The sequence below is a fragment of the Delphinapterus leucas genome, chromosome 11 (genome assembly GCF_059928025.1).
Source record: "Delphinapterus leucas isolate spDelLeu-1000000601 "Yukka" chromosome 11, BTC_Dleu_Yukka2, whole genome shotgun sequence".
Taxonomy (NCBI): Eukaryota; Metazoa; Chordata; class Mammalia; order Artiodactyla; family Monodontidae; genus Delphinapterus; species Delphinapterus leucas.
The window spans coordinates 98133496-98145508 of record NC_143139.1 but is presented as its reverse complement, the minus strand read 5'-3'; the positions used below and the strand labels follow the sequence as shown (position 1 = coordinate 98145508).

The following is a 12013-nucleotide window of genomic DNA, read 5'->3' as shown; positions in this document are numbered from 1 at the left end:
AAAGTTCACCATTTTCATGTTGATCTCATCCAAAAAGCTCTCCAAATTGACATATAAAATTAACCATCACAGGCTTGGTCCTCCGGTACCACCTAGCAGTGTGTAGAATGTGCCTCAGACGGTGCTACCTGGGACAGAGAGGGAGCAGTTGTCTGCTGGTGCTGTGCCCCATGGCCAAGGCCTTCTTGCCTGTGGATCCATGAATTTGGGGCAGATTCCTGCAGGCGTCCTGCACTGTAGTGTCAGGGCAACCCTGGGGCAGAACGCCTGAGATGCCTGGGTCAGAAGTGTGGCCAGGAGCATCAGGATACACCTGCCTCAGGGTACACCTGCCTCAGGGTACACATGCAGGATGCACCAGCACTGGCTGGAATAAAAGGTAGGATGGGAGAATATAAGGCCAGGGCATAAGAGAGTCATAATTCCTTCTCACTACCTTAGTTTTCCTCAGTGAACACCCTTCTTCTCCATTTTCTACTGGAGACTTTTAGAGTTACTGTTTCTCCCACTCATGGTAGGAAAAGCATTTAGTTTTTGTTACCCTCCAGAAACCACCGATGTCTTTGCTGTACTAATGACCCCCTCTGCCCTTGGATGTCACTGTCGGTCTTTCTGTCCTGCAATCCTCATGACCACACGGTACTGAGAATACTGTTTCACTCTCCCAGCTGCCATGAAGCCTTGAGGCCACGGATCCACCCTCTCTTCCTGTTTCTCAGTTCTGTGGTTCTTATTAATTGCTGAATAAATGTGGCTAAAACAAACTGAACAGGCTTTGCTTTTCGACTCTACCATACGGGTCCATTCTCATCGTGCTTTTAAAACTCCACGGTTAGGGCTTCCCTGGTGGCGCAGTGGTTGAGAGTCTGCCTGCCGATGCAGGGGACATGGGTTCGTGCCTCGGTCTGGGAAGATCCCATATGCCGCGGAGCGGCTGGGCCCGTGAGCCATGGCCGCTGAGCCTGCGCGTCTGGAGCCTGTGCTCCGCAACGGGAGAGGCTGCAACAGTGAGAGGCCCGTGTACCGCAAAAAAACAACAAAAAATACCTCTACGGTTAGACCTTACCCCAGTCCCTTAACCCTTTGGCCCCATCTTCTCATGCATAACATGAGGTACATGTTACCTACTCAGAGGTTCATTGCTCGATTACACGGAGTGGTGGGTGTGAAAGCACTAACAGCTGTGAAGCCGAGCACAGCTGCGGGCTGCGATTGTTACCACGGCAGAGTTTGCTAGCTGGCCACCACAATCTGCTCCCCCGTCTTCCGCAGGAATGGACTGCCGTGGGGCTCAGCGAGAGATGGCCCTGCCCGTCTCCTTTGTTGCTGGTGTGGCCTTGTGCCCAAATACAGGGATGCACGCGGAGACGATGGTGCAACTTCTAGGTCATCTCCCACATAGACAACGAGCCCCAGCCCGGAATGCAGCTCTTTTCCCTCCTCGCAAGCTGGAACGTGAATGTGCTCACCACCCAGCTTTGACCTCGGGAGGAAGACGGTGCCCGCAGCTAGCACGGCAACAAGCTGGAAAGGGCCTGGCTCACCATCTGGACCTTGGGCCTGTTATGTGGTAAGGCAATCAACTTTTCTTTAAGACACTGTCCTTTATGTTAGAGTCTCTCTGTTTCTGCAGCCTGGACTCTGTCCTGTTATTATGAGTACGGCGTCAGCGTGAGTCTCATATAACGAAGTCCTCTTCCTTTGACACTAAACTCATGTTGGGCCAGAATCATTTGGCCTTAATTTTCTCTCAGTGAGGATGTTACGTTGGAGGGGGCAGGAGACACTGAGGACCGTTCTATACCAGATACATGAAGGATGGACAGCCCTTGCCTTTCCTGCATTCCTGTAGAATAACTCGACGAAAGCGTTAAGCTCATATTAAACCATCTTCTTTGTGAAACCTTGGGCAGAGAAGGTGGAGCTGATATAACGACACCCCTGCTTTTCTTTTCGTGGCCTTGGCCAGGACTTTCTGTGACACACATTTATTAACCAGAGTCTGCCTGGAAATTGGGGCTGAGGAAATTTTCCTAGAGTGGGAAAAGCCCAATGCACTTGAAAACATGAGGCAGAGCTAAGCCCAAATTCCAACTTTATCATTTAACAGTGAAGTCACTTAATCTCCCCAAGTCCCTTTTTATTATTTTATCCCGCTCTTAAATGGGGCACCACTGTCTGCTTCCAAGGGTTGCTGGGGAGATCACATATCATTGAGACAAAGGGCTCCTGCATATTTCTGGGCATTTTGTACACTGTTCACAAATACTCATTTCTTTCCTCAGAAAAATTTGGGAGAATCCGTTATTAAAAAGTTTTGCTTGAGTTACTTTATATCCCACTCTCTCAGAAGGTATCTGAGGCTCCCTCTAAAAGGAATGTGATTTATAAAGGAAGTTTAAAAAGTACTTTCACATTCCTTTTAGGAGTGATTATTTAGGATTATTTTCTTCTTCCGATTCTGAGAGGTGTGTGTGTGACGGGGTAGATTTAGTTCACTACGAAAGAGAAGGTGCGAAAAGACAGCAGTCCTTGGTTTATGATAGCATTGCTGACCTTGATGGGAGGGAGGAAAAGATGAGAGGTGCTGGGCGATTCTGACCCTCAAGGTTGAGGAAATGAAAGCTAGTTTGGGAAAGCTGTGGTCAATTTTGAGTGAGACCCCTGAAGCTCCTAAGGCCGGGGAGGTCTGCCATGATGAGGGTGTTACGATCACAGTTTAAAGTCTTGGTGTCTAAAGCCATAAGGCAGGTGATTTCTAAGGCCTTGCAGGTTCCTGGGGATTCCTGGTGTGGGGTAAATACTTAGTGTTCCCTCTCTTCTCCTTACCCCCTTCCTGCCTCCCTTTTCTTCTCTGCCCGCTTCCCTGCAGTCTCATGCACGCACGGACACTCATTTGTATTCAAAGCAAGGCTTAATCCATTCGTTAAATATATACTGAGTAATAAATGTATCAGATTCTAACCAACTGAGAAACAGATTCACAAGGAGCCACTGAAAACCAAGGTACATATCAGCTTTATTAACGGGCCACGCAAGTGCCCGGTAGCCTGGGAAGAGCAGAGTTCCAGGTGCCGCTGGACTGGAGCTGGTGGATCCACCTCCCACCATAACCCTGACACCCCCATCACAGGCAGAGGGGCAGCACCCAGAGCAGCCTGGTCTGATTTGCTCGGCGCAGGGAGAGCAGCGATCTGAGGGAGAAGGAATTAGCGTCACCTGGTAGACGAGGCCCAGTGTCCTCTGTCCTCTCGTTGCTGGTCCTGCCAGTGAGAGAAGGGAGCAGTGAGTGATGGGCGGCTTTCAGTACCCCCTCCTGGGGAGAGAGCAGAAGTCTACCCCTCGGGACCAGTGAGGGGAGGTCTGAGTGGGCGGGTGGGGGACATAAAGACTCCTAACAGGGAGCTTTGGATCACATCTCCTCAAAGTTCACGGCGAAGTCCTAACCCCCAGGAACTCCGAATGTGACCTTATTTGGGACTAGGGTTGCCGCAGGTGTAATTAGTTAAGATGCAGTCACACTGGAGTAGGGTGAGCCCCTAATCGAACACGACTGGCGTCCATATAAAGAGGAAATTTGGACACAGTTACACAGCGAGAAGGCAGGCCACGTGAAGATGGAGCAGAGATCGGGGAGATAAGTCTTCAAGCCAGTGAACACCCCAGATGGCCAGCAGACCCCCAGAAACCAGGGGAGAGGTCTGGAACTGCCTCCCTCGGAGCCCGCAGAAGGAACCTGCCCTGTGCACACCTTGATCTCGGATTCTGGCCTCCAGACTGTGAGAGAATAAGTCTCCGTTGTGCAAACCACACAGCCTGTGGAGCTTTGTCCCTGCCCCCCCAGGACACTATACAGAGGCCTTGAAAGGAGGAGCCCTGGAGGAGGACTCAGAACAGACAAGCGAGGGGGACCCCACTGGCCGGGCCCCTGCAAGTGCTACCCCTTCTCCTCCAAATTTTATTGGAGTATAGTTGACTTACAATGTTGTGTTAGTTTCAGGTGTGCAGCAAAGTGAATCAGTTATACATATACACATATCCAGTCTTTTTTAGATTCCTTTCCCATATAGGCCATTACAGAGTATTGAGTAGAGTCCCCTATACAGTAGGTTCTTATTAGTTATCTATTCTATATATACTAGTGGGTATATGTTAATCCCAGTCTCCTGGGACGTAATTTATCACGTCCCCCCATGTTTCCCCTTTGGTAGCCACAAGTTTGATTGCAAGATCTGTGAGTCTGTTTCTGTTTTGTAAATAAGTTCATTTGTATCATTTTTATTAGATTCCACATATAACTGATATCATATGATACTTGTCTTTGTCTGATTTACTTCACTTAGTATGATAATCTCTAGGTCCATCCATGTTGCTGCAAATGGCATTATTTAGTTCTTTTTTTTTTTAAGATTTAATTTTATTTATTTTTGTCTGTGTTGGGTCTTTGTTGCTGCGCGTGGGCGTTCTCTAGTTGGGGCGAGCAGGGGCTTCTCTTGTTGCGGAGCATGGGCTCTAGGCGCACGGCCTTCAGTAGTTGTGGCTCACGGGCTCTAGAGCACAGGCTCAGCAGTTACGGTGCATGGGCCTAGTTGCTCCGCGGCAAGTGGGCTCTTCCTGGATCAGGGCTCGAACCCGTGTCCCCTGAATTGGCAGGCGGATTCTTATCCACTGTGCCACCAGGGAAGTCCCTATTTCATTCTTTTTTATGGCTGAGTAGTATTCCATTGTACATAGGAAGGCGTGTTCTTGAGGAGTTCCATTGTATTAAAAATCGCTGGTTGGATGGTGAGCCAGCCTGGGAGAATGAGGACGGTCAACTCGAAATATAAGAAGAAAACTAGGGGAAGGTGTCTAATGTTTCAAGAAAGAGGGAATGGTTAGGGGTCTTGAATGTGCTGAAAGGTTAAGTAAGATGAAGATTGTACAATATCTACTGGATCTAGCAAAATCATTGGTCGTTGGTGACCCTGCAGGAAGCCATTTTGGAGAAGGGAAGTTTGAGTAGAAGCCCTTTGCAGTGGTTTGAGAAATGAGGGGCGGAGACACTGTACATTACTTTACAGAGGTCTGGCTGAGAACTGAAGCTCAGAGATCAGGAAATAGCCAGAGAGGGCAGTGGGGTGGAGGGGTGATTGTTTTAATGCCTTTCAAAGTAGAAGAGCCCCGAGCATGTTAACATGCAGAGCGGAATGATCTAAGAAGAGGCTGAAAATAAAGAAGGGAGACGGATAATAGAATGCAGTTCTTGAGAAGGTGAGAGGGGCTGGGACCCAGGGCACACAGGGGTGCTTAACCCAGGAGAGCAGGAGGGAAGGAGGAGAGGATGTTCGCGGGCACAGGTGAGTCTGGGTAGTGACAGTCCCGTCCTTAATGCTATGGAAGGTGCCACTTTTCTGTTCGATTCAACTCCACAAATCCTTGTTCCCAGACACTAGGCTATGAGCTGGTGAGGTAAGTGAGAGCGAATCTAAGGCTCTCTTGAAGTCAGAGAGAAGTGGGGGAGACAGGTAACCATGATCAGAGCTAATGTTCATGGAGCATGGACTCCGGGCCACGCAGTCATAGCGCTGAGTTCTCACAACAGCCCAGCAAGTGAGCAGCCGTGTGATTCTGCTCTAACAGCCGAAGGAACAGAGGTGCAGAGAAGTTAAATTACTCATTCTAGGTTAAAAGAAATTGTGGGACTGAAATGAAAACCCAGAGAAATCACTCTGGAGGGTGTGCTTTTCATGACAACATCACGTGCTGGCCCTCGTTCGTAAATCATGTCTCAGGAAAGCAACTCGCCAAAATGCCAGGCGCCCAGCTATCACCAGTTTTCCAGGGCAATCCTGGTTTAATGTCATTCTCATCTTTTCAGCGAAGGCAATTCATTAACTTTCCTTCTGGCATCTCTTCAGCTGCACGTTCCTGTCAACCTTTATAATCCAGCCTGTTAACCCTCTGCTTCTTCTGTAAAGCTGGTCTCTCTATGTTTTAATCCTTCTTGGTTTTTTAATTATAGTTCCTTTCTGCATCCCAAACTGGGGCACAAAGGACTTGTTTTAATTTAGGAATCTGTGTGGGAAATCTTACAAAAGGCTCACAGAGATGATGATATGAGACTCTAATTTCCAGCCTGAACCTCTACCCTGAACTCCAGCTCCATATATCCAGTTGCTTACACAACATCTCTATCTGGATGTCAGATTTCAAAGCCTGAACCCCCAAAGCCTGATCTCCATCTTTGACTCTACCTCCTTGTCTACTGCCCCCTGCAGTCTCCCCATCTCAGTTAATGGTATCTCCATAACCCCAGGTATTTGGGAAAAAACCTCTCCTTCTTGATTTATTTTTTATTTTTTAAAAATGTTATTGAAGCTTAGTTGATTTACAATGTTGTGTTAATTTCTGCGGTACAGTAAAGTGACTCAGTTATACAGATATATATTCTTTTCTATTATGGTTTTTCAAAGGCTATTGAATATAGTTCCCTGTACTTGTTGTTTATCCATTCAGTATATAATAGTTTGCATCTGCTAATCCCAAACTCCCAATCCTTCCCTCCCCCACCCTCTCCCCCTTGGCAACCACAAGTCTCTTCTCTATGTCTGTGAGTCTGTTTCTGTTTCTTAGACAGGTTCATTTGTGTTGTATTTTAGATTCTATATATAAATGATATCATGTGGTATTTGTCTTTCTCTTTCTGACTTACTTTGCTTGGTATGATAATCTCTAGGTCCATCCATGTTGCTGCCAATGGCATTATTTCATTCTTTTTTATGGCTAATAGTCCATTGTATATATGTACCACATCATTTTTATCCATTCATCTGTCAGTGGACATTTACGTTGTTTCCAAGGCTTGGCTATTGTAAATAGTGCTGCTATGAACATTGGGGTGCATGTACCTTTTCGAATTATATTTTTGTCTGGGTGTGTGTCCAGGAGTGGGACTGCTGGATCATGTGGCAACTCTATTTATAGAAAGCCTGTCCTTCTCTCAGGCCCCACACATAATCAGCGGATGCATCCCATTGGCTCTCCAAATTATGCCCATCCACCATCTGTCCACGTGATGGTTAACGTGTCAGTTTGGCTAATGGTACCCAGGTATTTGGTCAAACACTAGTCTAGATGTTGCTGTGAAGGCATTTTTTTAGATGAGATTAACATTTAAATAAATTGATTTTGAATAAAGCAGATTACCCTTCTTAATGTGGGTGGGCCTCATCCAATCAGTTGAAGACCTTAAGAGAAAAGATTGACCTCCCCAAAGGAAGAGGGAGTTCTGGCTGCAGGTGGCCTTTGGGCTTGAGTTGCAACATCAGCTCTTCCCTGGGTCTCCAGCCTGCAGGCCTACCCTGCAGATTTTGAACTTGCCAGTCTCCATAATTGTGTGAGCCATTTCCTTATAGTAAATCCCTCTCTGGAGAAAGAAGAAATGCTCATGACGGCCACAGTCCTCATTTCTGTAACTCTTCACATGGCTGTCATTGGTATTTTTAAGTACCTTCTTCTACTACCCATTCTGTATTTCCTTTGCCCTCAGCAAGCACTTAGCTTGTTGTGGTTCTTTGCCTGGTGGGGAGACCCAAACTGTCATTCCTGAAGGGTCTGGGCCATTAGTAGTCCTGCTTGAATTGGATTGTTGTAGTTTTCCATCAGCTTTTATCACAGGGCGTGATAATACTAAGAGATGCCCTAAGTGACCTCCCGTATTCCAGACATACCCAATTTCCCCTTGGTGATCAGGGTCAATCACCCCAGCCAGCACAGCAACTCCCTTATTTGCCTCTCGATTCAGAGACTGGGTGGCAGTGTTAACTTCCGTTCAGTGGAATCATTGTTGCATCTACTGGTAGAAGCATGTCCTCCCTTTGGAACTAAGACCTCAAAGCCAGCTGAACATAGGTCACGGGTATAGGAAGCAAAAATCTCTGCTAGTAGGACCCTAGGGGTAATAGTAAGTGATGCCATTTCCACCCCTTGACTCCTGGACTCGTGAACCCTGGCTACTAGACAACCGGAGAACTATACACATCTTCTTGGTTGTTTCTCTGGAGAGCTCGAGCACAGGCCATTCCTCACCACCTCCATGATTACCTTGGTCCAAGCCACCAACATTTCTACCCGGACTATTGCAAAAGCCTCCTAAGTCATGAATAAATCAATGAGGGAATATGTAGGCTGGACCTTGAAGGAGACACAAGGACCTGGTAGGTGGGGAAGGGGCAGCAGAATGGCATTAGACAGAGGAAATTGCAGAAACAAAGGCATGGATAGTTCTGAAAGGGCAAGCTATGTCCACTCCGAAACATCAGTGAACTGGACAGGGAGGGGGAGGAGGAGCAGATTGGGACATACAGTGAAGTTCTTACACAGAAAAATTCAGCTTGGTTACTAATTGGGAAAGCTTTACCTGGAAGATTATTCAGAATTGACTGTTGTCTTATTTAGATAAAAGTATTTTGTGAAACTCAGTGTTATCTTATTTTCACTTTCCCCACCAACTTCTTCCCTTGTGTTAATTTGCATGGAATTAGCCAGGTGGAGTTTTGGAAATTTTTCTTTTGTACAATACATGTATTTAAGATGTAAACCAGGGCTTCCCTGGTGGCGCAGTGGTTGAGAGTCTGCCTGCTGATGCAGGGGACACGGGTTCGTGTCCCGGTCCGGGAAGATCCCACATGCCGCGGAGCGGCTGGGCCTGTGAGCCATGGCCGCTGAGCCTGCGCATCCGGAGCCTGTGCTCCACAACGGGAGAGGCCACAACGGTGAGAGGCCCGCATACAGCAAAAAAAAAAAAAGATTTAAACCAGTTTACTAGTTGATACTACAATATTAGATTATAAAATTTTTAAAAGCTAAACTTTAAATTTTGCAATAATTTTAGATTTATAGAAGTTACAAAGATAATAGAGTTCACTCATCCCCTTTCCCCAGTTTCCCTAATCTTACATCTCATATAACCGTGACGCACTTGTTACCACTAAGAGATTAACATTGGTACGTTACTATTAACTATACTCTAGACTTTATTCCTATTTCACCATTTTCTCACTAGCATCCTTTTTCTGCTCCGAGATCCGATGAAGGATCCCACGTTGCATCGACTTGTCATGGGCTCTTGGTCTCCTCTGGTCTGTGATAGTTCTTGTTTGTCATTACTTAGCCAGTTAGGAGTACTGGTCAAGTATTTTGTAGATATCCGTCAATTCGAATCTCTCTGATGTTTTCCTCATGTTTAGACTGGTGTTTGGGATTTTGGGGATGAATACAAAACAGAGATGAAAAGCCCTCCTTTTCCCATGATTTCAGAGGTACATGATTTCAACATGACAACACTGTGATGTTAACTTTGATCACTTGGTTGAGGTGGTATCTGCTGGACATTTCCACTGTGAAGTTACTGGTTTTGTCTTCCAATGCTCTGTTCTTTGGGACAGTCATTAAGTTCATCCTCAAAGGGGTGGGGTTAGGAAATGAAGTGCCACCTCTTTATGGGGGGAGTATCTACATATATTATTTGGAATTCTTCTGAAAGGAAGATTTGTCTCTTCTTCCCCCTTTTTGTATTCAATCATTTATTTATATCAGTGTACACGCATATCTATTTATTTTATACTTTTGTTGTAATCCAACACCACATTCTTTCTTTTGTTCAACATGCCGCATTTTTTTTCTAACACTTCCTTTCTTTCTGGCACTACAAGATGCTCCAGGGTTATCTCCTATTTTCTCTGCCCAAGCCCTAGAGTCAACCATGTCTCCAAGGAGCTATTATAACATTTTATAAACACCTTAGTATAGTTTTTTAAAAAATTTAATAGTTTTGAACAAATAGAGCATTAAGTTGAACTGTATTGAATGTTTAAGTATGAAGGAGTGGAGAGTAATATATAGATTTTGTTGATGGGTTTTTATCCTTATGAAAAAGAGAATTATCTATTTATATTAATATATATTGTTATTGCCTTATTTTAAATATAACATTTAAACAGCGGAAGCTGTTTCCTGCCTGTGTATGTGAGAGCGTATTCCGGAGTATACTGTTCTGTATATGTCCCTTAGTTTAGGTTTGTTAATTTTGATTTTCAACTATAGAATCTCTCTACTGGATTTTTCCTTTGCTTATTCAGTCATGGAAAAAGATATGTTAGAATCTCCCAAATGTGATGGTTGACTTGTGAATTTCTCCTTGTAATTATTTTAGTTTTTGCTTTGTATATTTAGAAGCTATATTACTAGATGCACACAAATTTAGAATTGTTCCATCTTTGTGTTTAACTTCCCAAATTAGCTCTCTATCTGTAGCAATTTTCTTTCTTTTTACATAGTAGTTAAACATACATAACATAAAATTTACCATTTTTATCATTTTTGAGTATAGAAGTCAGTGACATAAGTACATTGTTCTGCAACCATCACCACCATTTATCTCCAGAACTTTTTCATCTTGCAAAACTGAAACTCTGTCACCATTAAACAATAATTCCCCTTTTCTCCCTACCTTTAGCCCCTGGGAACCACCATTCTACTTTCTGTCTCTGTGAATTTGACTGCTCTAGGTACCTCATGTAGTGGAATCATACAGTATTTGTCCTGTTGTGTCTGGCTTATTTCACCTAGCATAATATCTTCCAGGTTCATCCGTCTTGTAGCACGCGTCAGAATTTCCTTCCTTTCTAAGGTGGAATAATATTCCATTATATGTATAGACCACATTTTGTTTACCCATTAATTTGCTAATGGACACTTTGGTTGCTTCTACGTTTTGACTGTTGTCAGTAATGCTGCTATGAACATGGGTGTACAAATATCTGTTCAAATCCCTGCTTTCAGGTTTTTTTGGGTTTTTTTTGTATAGACCCAGAAGTGGAACTGCTGGATCATATGGTAATTCCAGTTAATTTTTTGAGTAACTGCCATACTGCTTTTCACAGTGGCAGCACCATTTTATATTATCACAAGCAATGTACTAAGGTTTCAATTTATCCACACCCTCACCAACACTTCTATTTTCTGGATTTTTTTTTTTTTGATAGTAGGCATTCTTATGAGTGTAAAGTGACATCTCGTGGGTTTTATAGTAATTTTTAAAATGAAAGTTCTATTTTTCTGACTAACACACAGAGTTTTCTTTTGGTAAATATTTGTGTGGTACATATTTTTGTATTCTTTACTTTCAACTTTTCTGTGACCTAATGTTTTATGTGAGTTTCTTGGAAACAGCAAATTATTAATTTTTCTTTTCATATCTACTCTGACAATCCTTGTCTTTTAACGAGAATGTTTAGTCCACTCATATTTATTGTTGTAATTAGTATAGAGTTAATTATGGCATGTTATTTTATGTTTTCTATTTGTCCTTTTTAAATTAAAAAATTCTCTTTTCTTAAATCCTTGGGAATTCGTTTATTTTTTCATTCCATTATTTTCCTTCTGCTGTTGTAAAGGGGTAAACTTTGTTTTTATCCTTTTAATACTTAGCCTTGAAATACTTTAACAGGCACATTTAACTTTCTGAAGTCTAAATTTAATAACTTTAACTTCCTTCCAAATAATATAAGGACCTTATAACATTTTAACTCCAGGCACCTCCCTTTTAGCTTATGTGTTTTTGTTGTTGTTGAGTGTTTTAGCTTTACCCCTTTCTCTCTGACATTAGTCTTTATTGTAAGGTAGCATGGTTTATTCATTACTCCTTCTGTTTCCCTTTATGTGTACGGAGATTCACTAGCATGACACTTCTAGCCTTTCTCTGCCTGACTTAAACTAATGGGTGAATTTGGAAGGGAAACTAGGCATGTGTAGCCTTGTCTTTTCTTGAGAGGGAGTTGTTTTCGGGAAGAACACATATGATTCTTTTCCTCCAAGCTGTAAGTCTTACAGAGGCAGGTTCCCATGTACTTGGCAGAAGGGAGGGTGAGGGTGCAGCTGTGGAGACCTGGAACTGCCTGTGACTGGCTGGGTAAGTTGGCCTAATTCTAGGGTTCAATATTATGAGATGTATTTGCCTGCAGATATAAGC

General features: G+C 43.9%; 1 long non-coding RNA gene across 1 annotated transcript in view; it reads left to right on the top strand.

Annotated features, from left to right (window-relative positions):
* The window catches only part of LOC111186311 (uncharacterized), a 63390-nt gene that overhangs the window by 8344 nt on the left and 43033 nt on the right, over positions 1-12013 (top strand). Inside the window, exon 2 of the long non-coding RNA XR_002647808.2 lies at positions 1273-1570. This is a non-coding gene — a long non-coding RNA (uncharacterized LOC111186311). The remainder of the gene's footprint in view (positions 1-1272; positions 1571-12013) is intronic.